The sequence below is a fragment of the Pteropus medius genome, unplaced genomic scaffold (assembly GCF_902729225.1).
Source record: "Pteropus medius unplaced genomic scaffold, Ma_sr-lr_union100, whole genome shotgun sequence".
Taxonomy (NCBI): domain Eukaryota; kingdom Metazoa; phylum Chordata; class Mammalia; order Chiroptera; family Pteropodidae; genus Pteropus; species Pteropus medius.
The window spans coordinates 77,829-87,787 of record NW_024342542.1 but is presented as its reverse complement, the minus strand read 5'-3'; the positions used below and the strand labels follow the sequence as shown (position 1 = coordinate 87,787).

The 9,959-nt window shown below is 34.7% G+C and overlaps 1 long non-coding RNA gene across 2 annotated transcripts in view; it reads left to right on the top strand.

Moving 5' to 3' along the window:
- LOC120605503 (uncharacterized) overlaps nt 1-9,745 on the top strand; it is a 27,047-nt gene extending 17,302 nt beyond the window's left edge. For both annotated transcript variants that reach the window (XR_005653644.1, XR_005653643.1), the window contains exon 3: nt 7,857-9,745. This is a non-coding gene — a long non-coding RNA (uncharacterized LOC120605503). The remainder of the gene's footprint in view (nt 1-7,856) is intronic.
- Nucleotides 9,746-9,959: the final 214 nt, after the last annotated feature.

Genomic DNA, 9,959 nt, shown 5'->3' with positions numbered 1-9,959 from the left:
ATCTATTGGTTTAATACTCCAAAGAACACACTTTGGGAAAGACTTTTATAACCCGTTATTTGATAAATTAGTAAAATGACAATTTTCCTAAGTTTTCTGTCAGTTCTGACTGACACATCTAAATCAAAACACGACTTGTTTTCTTGACTGGGACCTCAGAGTTCCAGTTTCTAAACTTCTTATTCAAGATTTAAAAAATTTATTCAGGCTTATTTTAAGCTTAGACAATCAGGAGATAGTATGAAAGCAAAAAAATTGTAAGGTTTTGTCTAAAGATGAGAGTCAATCTAGGGAATCCCTATTTTTTTTTTACTTTGTTTTGTTTTGTTTTGTTTTGTTTTGTTTTCACCATATCTTTTGATTCTGTTCTTTTAAGTACCTCCATTTATCTCATCCCTAATTTCGTGGTCTCTCCTGGCTTCCATAGGGGCAAATGTGAAAGAAAGTGTACACATTTCTTTCCTGTCAGCTTAGGGTTCACATTAACTATTAGTGACTTCAGTAGTAGGATGAGTTTGACTGAGCATGAAGAGAATTATCATCCTGGCGTGGATTTTTTTTTTTTACAATTCCCCCCCACCCAGACTACAGAAAGTTTAATAATCAAGATAGGATCCATAACAGAGATAATATCAAAATGAATAGTAATTGTCAGTGACAAATTTGAATAGTTTGATGCCATTGCCTACTAACTGGGAATGAGAGGTGAGAGAATGAATATGGGGTTAGGGTCATAGAGACATTGAATCAGGAAGGGTACTAGGTGATTGTGGACATAAGGGAATTAGATTAGTTCCTGGATTGTTGTATCTACATAGGATGTATAGGCAACCCACAGGCTGGATACCCCAGAAAGCTCAGTCTTACGGTTTGTGTTGTTCATCAGGTTCTGAGGCTCACTGCTCTTCTAGCATTGCCAACTTACATCTAGTGTGTTCTTATTAGAAATTGATATTTCCCCTGCATTATTGAGTTCCTTATGCCTTGCCATTTTCTCTAAATAAGAGGGTTTTGCTATTTCTTTTTGACTAAAAAATTACTCCCAAGGCAAACTATTCACACTCCCCTCATAGATTATCTGACACACACACACACACACACACACACACACACACACACACACACACTATTCTTGCCCTTTTTGAGCCAGTACTTTCAAGGTTACACTATCCTTTTATCCTTTAGTGGCAAGTACCTCTCCTGACCTTTTTCTCCACTCTTAGAAAGAGGAACCAGATTTCCTCTCTGTTTCTTACCATCAATATAAACAGCAGTTTTGTTTCTGTTATTTCCCTTTTCCAACCTAGTGATAAAAGTTTGCCACTGCTGTTCTCCCTACCCTACACAGGAAGAAAGACTTCCTTCCTCCATCTCTTGACTTTGCCTAGGCCTATGAATAATCTTCCCTTTCTCTCAGACTCCAGATGCTTACCTTCTCTAACTTCTTTTTTTTAACTCTCAAGAGTTACCCTTCTTTTATCCTTCCTCTCCCAATTTTCTGGTTTTCTCCATCTGATAAACTTTCCCTTCTACCTAGTTAATGGAGGATTCACATGAATCTGTTGCCTCATTCATGAGTGCCTTGGTGTTGTGACTAGGTATTGGCCTTCTCTTATATCTCTTTTCTCTTTGGCTCTACTGACTTACACCGCTCCTCCTTGCTGTTTGTCATTTTCATTAGCTCTCCCTCTTCAGTATCTTTCTTCCTTTTTACAGTCCAGACTACTTCTGTGACCATCTTAAAATTCCATCTCCAATTGTAAGTTGAGAGCTTGATCTTTTGACATCTGGTTATTTTTTGAATCTGACTTTTAATTAGATTGATAATATTTCTCTAAACACTTAAACTTTGCAGAACCATCCACACACTGTCAAAAATTCCCCGCTTTGAGCATAGATGTACTCTAGCATCAACTAATGAGAGAAGAGGGAGAAAAATACTGTTATCAAGACTTTTCATGACTCTTGCTTTGTACTGAGTATTATCACCAAAACATTTTTGATTTCCTTTTGACTACTTGAAAAACTGGTCACACATTCACTGGCTGGCGACCACTCTAAGAGCAAATACTTGATGTGAGGTTAGGAATTTATATTGCTGTCTTTCTTTCATTCTCTAGAAATTTAAAAATATTCAATCTCCCTTTTTCCTTTATTTAACACGTATCAACAGCCTTTCTTTATAAGTCTCAACTAACTTTCCCATTTTCTCTTTGTTACACAAGTAGAATCTAACTCCTCTTTGTTGATTGAATGTCTTGTGGGTATTGTAGCAGTTAGGTCATCAGGTAGCATCAATAAAGATGATATATACATTTGGCCCTCCATCATTGCAAATCATTTTTTTTAGTTCCTTCAAGTGTTCACACTTATCTGTTTGCTGTCTTCTCTTATTTTGTGCTATAAAACATTTATACAAATCACATAATGTAACAAATCAACATACTACCAAGGATTTCATAATAATTGAAGCCCAGTGTTAACTTCTGGTAGATGTCTGATTTTTGGAAGAGGCTTCGCTTGATGAAAATTTAGTTCATTTTATAACCACATGAAGAAGAAATTACAACATATGGATGTTCCTATGTTTTCTTTCTTCTATTTTCTTCTCCCTCTCCCTACAATTACCTGTTCAATTTCTCATTTTTTTTTTTATTTCACCAGAGTAGATCTTGTTAACATCATATAGCATGAGGTGGTTAGCATAGCCTTCCTACATCCCAAGGTCTCTTCTGTGCAACAAGGCTATTCTTGTGCTGCAGGGTTTATATAGAAACTTTCACTCTAAGTGCTTTCACTAGAAGGTTTCTTGGGGAAATACACTTTATAAATCCTTTATAAATAGCTTAATTTTATAAGCACTCACAAATCTTATAGAAAGTTACCATAAAACTCAGATGGAATTCAAGTAATGTTTAAAGGATAAAGAAATGCAAGAGTTTTGCTAAAGTGGAGATATTCTCCACTTTTTTTTTTTTGGTTATTTGTTTTTTGAAGTGTTTTTATCAGTACAGGTGCCACACACTTGATTCATTTCTTTATAGATACTTATTAAAAGATTACTGTGACTCAGTGTACTGTGTTAGTACCTGGAGAATCTTGGAAGAATAGGATTCAATTCTAACCTCAAAGAGCTGACATTCTCATAGGGAGACATTTCTCAACGAACAATTAAAGAGTAATTTGGCTTGTGTTTCTGGCTGAGACACAGACTGAGTGATCAGGGAGCTGGCCCTGGGTAGCATACGGCTAACTTTATGGAGGACTCCAGGAAGGTCCCCTAGAATCTTAGAAGAGTATCTTTGAACCTGGCCCAGAAGAGGGAGAATTGGAGCTGGGCGAGCAGTTTGCAGTGTGCAAAGGCCAAATATTTGGCTCCTCCTTCAGTCAGTCTGAGCTCAGTGAAACTTGATGAGAAGAGTCAAGGAAGACCAAATAAAGAATTTTGTACCAGGAGAGTATTCAATGACAGCATTCTGTACAGTGACAAAAGCAGGCTTGGTGGAAATTTGGTTATAAATGAAATCTGCAATATTATGTGTATGTGATTTTTATGCCTTTAGAGAATAGCACAAGGCTTAGAAATGAGACCAAATTTAGAAAGACTCTAGTAATAGTGAAGAATAGTAATGTGTTAATTGTGATTAACTGAAAGTGTAAGTCAGGAATTCTTAGGAACTGACTGCTTTTTCTATTACTAATAGGTTCAGAAAAGTCACCTCATTTTGATATTTTTTCCTTGTCATTGATGGGATGTAAATTATTTTACTTTTTTTTCAATGATAAGAATTCCTCACCACTGTGGCACATTGCCCACGTTGTATGAAGAGAATGCCTTAAGCATTTCTTTCAGAGTGAGGGAGAGTGACAGATATATTTGCAAATGGATTTAGTGCAATTAATTTCTGGAACTTGTCCATAAAAAAGCTGTTACTTAAATGAAAGCTATTCTTTTTCTTTTGAGTGTTTTTAATGAGTAAAATGATTCATGTTTTCATGTAACGACTTTAAAAAATTTTTGGTTTTCATTGAGAAGGATTAAAGGCACATGCCTAATTGCTAATATTATTTTTTTTAAAAACTAGTCTGAATTTTTCTTTATGGACTGTGATTTGTTTTGCCTTTTGAAGTTTGTTTTAGGATCTTGTGCCAACTCTATCCTTTCATAGACCTTTTCAGAGTAAACTTATCTGGCAGGGAATGTCTTTTTAAAAAATGTCCTGAGCAGGAACATCTCAGAAATGTTTACCTCAGTCTTAAGTTGATTTGCAGAGCAATTTACTAAATAGAGTGATATGAGAATCAAGTGACCATCAGCTGGTATAAATGTTTTTGGTCAGTGTAGTCACAGGATCTCAGGTATGCAAAAGTTGGACGGGCTGCAACCACATGCTGGTTATGCTGAGACCCTGGCTCAAATACTCTGACGTAACACAAAAGGAATTCAAGTTCACAAGAACATACTTTAATTAGACACTTGTATTTAAAAGGTTGGTTTTCCTCTGGCTTAATTTCATGTCATGGTACACTGTGTGTATGCGTGTACATTTTTTCCTGGGCTATAGAATTAGATTTTTGTTCTTAACCATGTGGGAGGCAGTTTTTTCTTTTTGTTTTTTTGTTTTTTTAGTAAACAAATTTATTTGAGGTATTATCGATATACAAAGAACTGCACGTATTAAATGTGTACAATTTGATTAATATGGACATACAAATATCCATGACACCATCATCATAATCAATGTAATAGATATATCCAACACCTCCCAAAGTTTTCTTGTGTCCCAGAGTTTTTTATGGGTGTGTGTGTGTGTGTGTGTGTGTGTGTGTGTGTGTGTGTGTAAGAACACTTAACATGAGATCTACCCTATGGGAGGCAGTTTTTGTTAATTTCTAAAGTAAACACTTGTGTTGTTAGAATAGGATGCATGATGGTGTGCTGTCAAATCCATAAATATGTTTTAGAAGCTGACTATATTTCTATTTCATTATGGAAAGCTCCTAGTACATACCCTAAAATATGTGAAATGTCATGGATAGGAGTTGGAGGGAAAATCTAGAGTCAAACATTACAATTTTCACTTGGTAAAGTTAACATTCTGGCAATGCTATGACATTATTCATCTCTCTTCCACATACAGTGTTTGGGGTCAAAATTTCTTTGAACAAATACAATTTCTAATGTTTGACAGACTTTTGGGAATCAAAATTGAATTGTCCATATAATTCCTTAAAAATGCAAGGTAAGTCTACTCTTTAGTTGAATGTCCCATGAAGCAACCTTTCTTTCATTTTCAGTGAAAAGTTGATGAGAATTCCATTTGATGTCTGTGGGTTTCTTTACTTCTTTGTTTGGTTTATAGGTCACCTGTGTTTTAATTTGGAGGGTAAGCTCTTAAAATTCTAGGTTAACATTTCAAGAAATGGTTTTTATCCCAATTCAAAGCAGACTTTCCAACAGCAGGTGGCAGGCTTAACTTTTATTGAATCTTTTTCTCCCTTTAAACTCTTTCTCATTATGTGTACCTCAAATAAATGGTCTTAAGCCAGAATGGACAGAGTTTTTTGTTTGTTTGTTTTGTTTTTTAATCTTGCTTTTGTTTGTTTGCACTGTGAATAAGACTTGAGCAGTGAGTACCTCCATTAGAGTTCTATCCCGTTCCTGAGGCTTAGTTGTTTTCTGAATTGTAAGATACAAGAATTATATACTGTGACATTTTTATTTAGACCTTATTTCTTTTCTTTGACTTTTATTCATAAACTTTGAAAATATATTACTAATTAAGTCTGTGCTATAGTATATTCTTTATATTCTAGTCTATATTTTAATAACTTTTAAAAAATTGTATTATTGGTTAGTGGTTGACGCTAATCTATAGAATAGCCTTTAATAAAATTTTATTTAACAGTTTTTCCTTTTTGTATTACCTAGGTAAATTTAAAAGTGGGGAGAAAAGGCCATCTTGATAGTTCTTTAGATTTAGGAAGATTTGGAGGATAGATAGGGCAAGCTTTCAGAATTAAAAAATACCATTCTTCTAATCTAAATGGACCAAAGTTATAAAAGACAATCCTTTAGGTTTTGGCATTAAAACTAACCAAACTAAGCCTTTGCTTCATTTTAGTTGTTAGTCTAATTTGTAAGAGTTATATATATTTAATTTTAGTGGTTTATGAAATATAAATTTGCGTGTTCTATAAATGTTTTATTTTTACATTGACGGTAAGATTCAGCAAAACCTGTACAAATAGTCTTTTTCCCCACTTTGGTATATGTGTCCTGGCTTTTAGGCAATGCCAGAATATACTTCATAGATGAAGGTGGTTTTAATTTATTTAAAAAGAAAAAATATAATAAAACAAAAACCTACTTTACCTTGTTAATTTCACCATTTTTTCTTCTCCAAGGAGCTAACTGCCTGGTGAAATACTATTACAAATTGGCAAGTGGGTTCCTTCTTAAAATTAGACATCTATGATTAAATAGTTAAAGCATTTCCTTGAAATTTATATATGTAAAGCTCCCAGATTGCTGGCTATCTTTTCATATATTATAGAAATGTATTAACATTTTCTTTTTAAAAGCCTCTTTCTTAGGCAATAAATATTTGAGTGTCTTTTTGTGGTCTAACTGCATGTCCAGTCAAATTATACTAATTTAAAGTTCTAAGTATAGCTTTTTTTCTAATTGAGAATAACTTTCCTAAATCTTTTCTAAGTGATAGTAGGATTCTAAAATGTGTACTTGGAGCAAAGTTACATAGTCATTTACAGCCTAGAATAATACTAAAAGTCAAAAAAAGTAATGGCCCATAGTGGTCGTGTGCTAATGTAAGAACGCCTTCTTTAAGACATCAGCCCTTTCCTGTTACAGAGCCTTTGTTTTGACACTTGCCTTGTCTCTATTGAGTTCTTTTACACCCCAGGTGTTTACATAGTTCTCCTTCACGTTCAGGGATGTGCTCAAGTGTTACACCTGCAATGATGCTTTTCCTAACTACCTTATGAAAAATAGCATTCCTCTTCACTGTTGCATTACTCAGTGAAATGACCATACATATCTATTGAGTTTCTTTTCTGTCTTTCTCTATCTGCACCTTAAATCTTATACTCTTAGTTCCATGAGTGCAGGGACTTCATTCAGTGTCACATTCCCAGTGACTGGCATAAAGTACAGAGAGGACACTTAGTAAGCATTTTTGTGGTGACTGAGTGAATGAATGAATGAATCAATCAATCGAGAACAACTGTCTCCTAACTTTTTATACCTACATTGTATTATGAGAGGAAAGCTTGGAACTGACATATCTTTTCGCAGTTTTCTTTGGTATTTTAGACATTTGATAGAAATAACTATCCTCAATTTGTAGCAGGAAACAATGTTTTTCACTGTAATTTATTTTACATATGTGTATGATTGCTAGATTACCCAAGTTAAAATGGCATAAAGCAAAGATGTACCAAGACCATAATAAAATAAATAGTGGATTGTTTGTTTGCTTGTTTGTTTGCTTTTTCTTTTTGATGGTTATACTTACTACTTATTTTTCATATATAAAACATTTTACTGCAAAACATGCCAAATAATCAATTGTAGATTTTCTCACAAACTATCAAGTATTCTCCAGAAGGGTAGGGGTTTTCATTTTTAAAATTTTCTCCTTGAAAGCATATCTGGCACTTCACTCAATATCAATTAATACATGCTGAGTAAGTAAATAAATCTAGAGGTCGTTTTTAACTGTGTACATGGAGTTATTGTCAGAATGTCAATAAAGAAAATATGAAATTGAAATCTCTTGATAATCATTTTTACATAAGTTTCCAGGATTGATGTCTTCTCTTTCCTTTCACAGAGCCACTCCCCAGAAGGCTGCGGATTATCTAACTGCTGGAATGTGTAGGTACCCTCAATGGCTCAGTAGCCAGTGTAGATCCTGTCTTTTGTAATCAGTAGCTACATCTGGCTACTGGGTCTCTGATGGCATCTTCTAGCTTCTGTTATAGTGTCGTGAGCTGAGGTTATTTGGAATTCCTTAATAATGAAAACTTTACCTTGATTTACATATACATACATACATAGAGTTACATTCTGGGGTGGTAAGTCTTCCGTAATTAGCCAGAATGTGGAGCCATCATGATGTGTGGATGATGTGTTGTATTTGATTTAAACACCACAAGGGGGAGGAATCTAGTATTTTAGCTACCCTCCCTTCCCCCTGTAGAAGGTATTGTTTGGTTGCAAAACCATTTCTCTCTCTCTCTCTCTCTTCTCTCTCTCTCTCTCTCTCCTCCTCCCCTTCTCACCATTGGTCACAAACTACCCACCTACTTACTCTATTTATCTTATCTATCCATCTTCCTGTTTGTTCATACATCTGTCTCTGGACATTTAAATAGTATTCTCATAATACCATGATTATTTAATGACAAGTTGATGGTATGACAGTTTTAAGGAAATTTTACTTGCAGTAGATAAGTCTTAGCAATGCATTCTGACTTGTTGCTGTCTTTTCCCTGTGGTAGAGAGGTTAAATGCCAAAAACCTTGAATACAGAAGCAATTGTGTTGAAATAATATATGAGTAGGACTTATAGGCCTAACATCCAGGTCTAGGGCATGAACCTGGCATACAATGTAGGTTTCTGTGTTTGTTAGGCAACAGCTACATTGTCTGCTGGGTTTCAGGCTACCTGGAAATATGTTCTCCAAGATTGTCTCTTCAGTGCTTCACTGTTTTAGAACAAGTATTTTTCAAGAGGCATAAACCAGTGGGCTTTATCATTGGACAAAGTGCAAAAAAAGGACCCCATGAAAGCCGATCACCTTAGCAAAAAATGGTTTTGTTATGGTTTCACCCAAGACGGCCTCACATACCAGCCTAAGAAACTGAATGAGTCCGAGAAAAGGTGTAATGCAGTTTTTCCTTCTCTCTGCCTCAACTCTCAATCACTTACATGTTGTTATTAATTATTATTTGTTTTTTATTCATAATTATGATCAGAAGGCATAACACATAATTACACTGCCCTGATACGTCAACATTCCTCCTCATTATGACTTCTTGCCCACCTGCAGGAAACTGGTTTATTTTTGTTCTCCCTTTACCACAGCCCTGTAAATTTTGTGAATGACTGTTAGTCTCACCAGAATTGTATTGTATCTTTTACGCTGCCCCAACATCCCATCCCATCATTTGTTCTGTGAAATGAACTCTGGAACCTAGGTACACTGTTTTTTGTTTTTGTTTATTATGTTTTTAACCACTGTTCACCATCTCTAATGAAACTGGAAGAAGGGCAGCTTTCTTATAGAATAACAGAGAACTTGTAAAGATAAAACGCCAGTTTGTAGGAGAAAGGCAAGAAGATAATGGAAATAGCTTCTGGAAAACTATTTTTACATTGTTTTGTTTGTCTGCTTCTGGTAAATAAATTTAATTCTCTAAACATTAAATAACAATTTAAACAATTATATTCTCAATAATAAAGGAACATAACTTCAAGGACAAGTTAAACTCTTTGTTATATGAACTAGGGATTTTTAGTAAGAAATCATGTATTTTACTTATTTTATTTCAAAATCACATATTTTAAAATAATATGAATTAACAGATACAAAGTAGAAAATGAATATGAGGAATGCAAGGATAAATGTCTGTAATAGTCGATTATAATGTAATGCATTTTTTGTTACCCCATGATGAATTCAGTAAAAATAAAGCTAATTTGGAGATTTTTAAAAATTGTGTTTTTTGGGTTTGTGTGTGTATGTGTGTGTGTGTGTGCGTGCGTGCGTGCGTGTGCGCGCGCGCGCGTGGTTGTGTGTATGTTGATTCCTGTTCACCAATCAGTTCCATCATCTGTTCTGTACTCAAGCCATTGATTGTCCTTTGTGCTCTGGGAAGAGATCGTCATTCCACTTGAGATATATGATAGCCTTTGAAGAATGATAAAGGT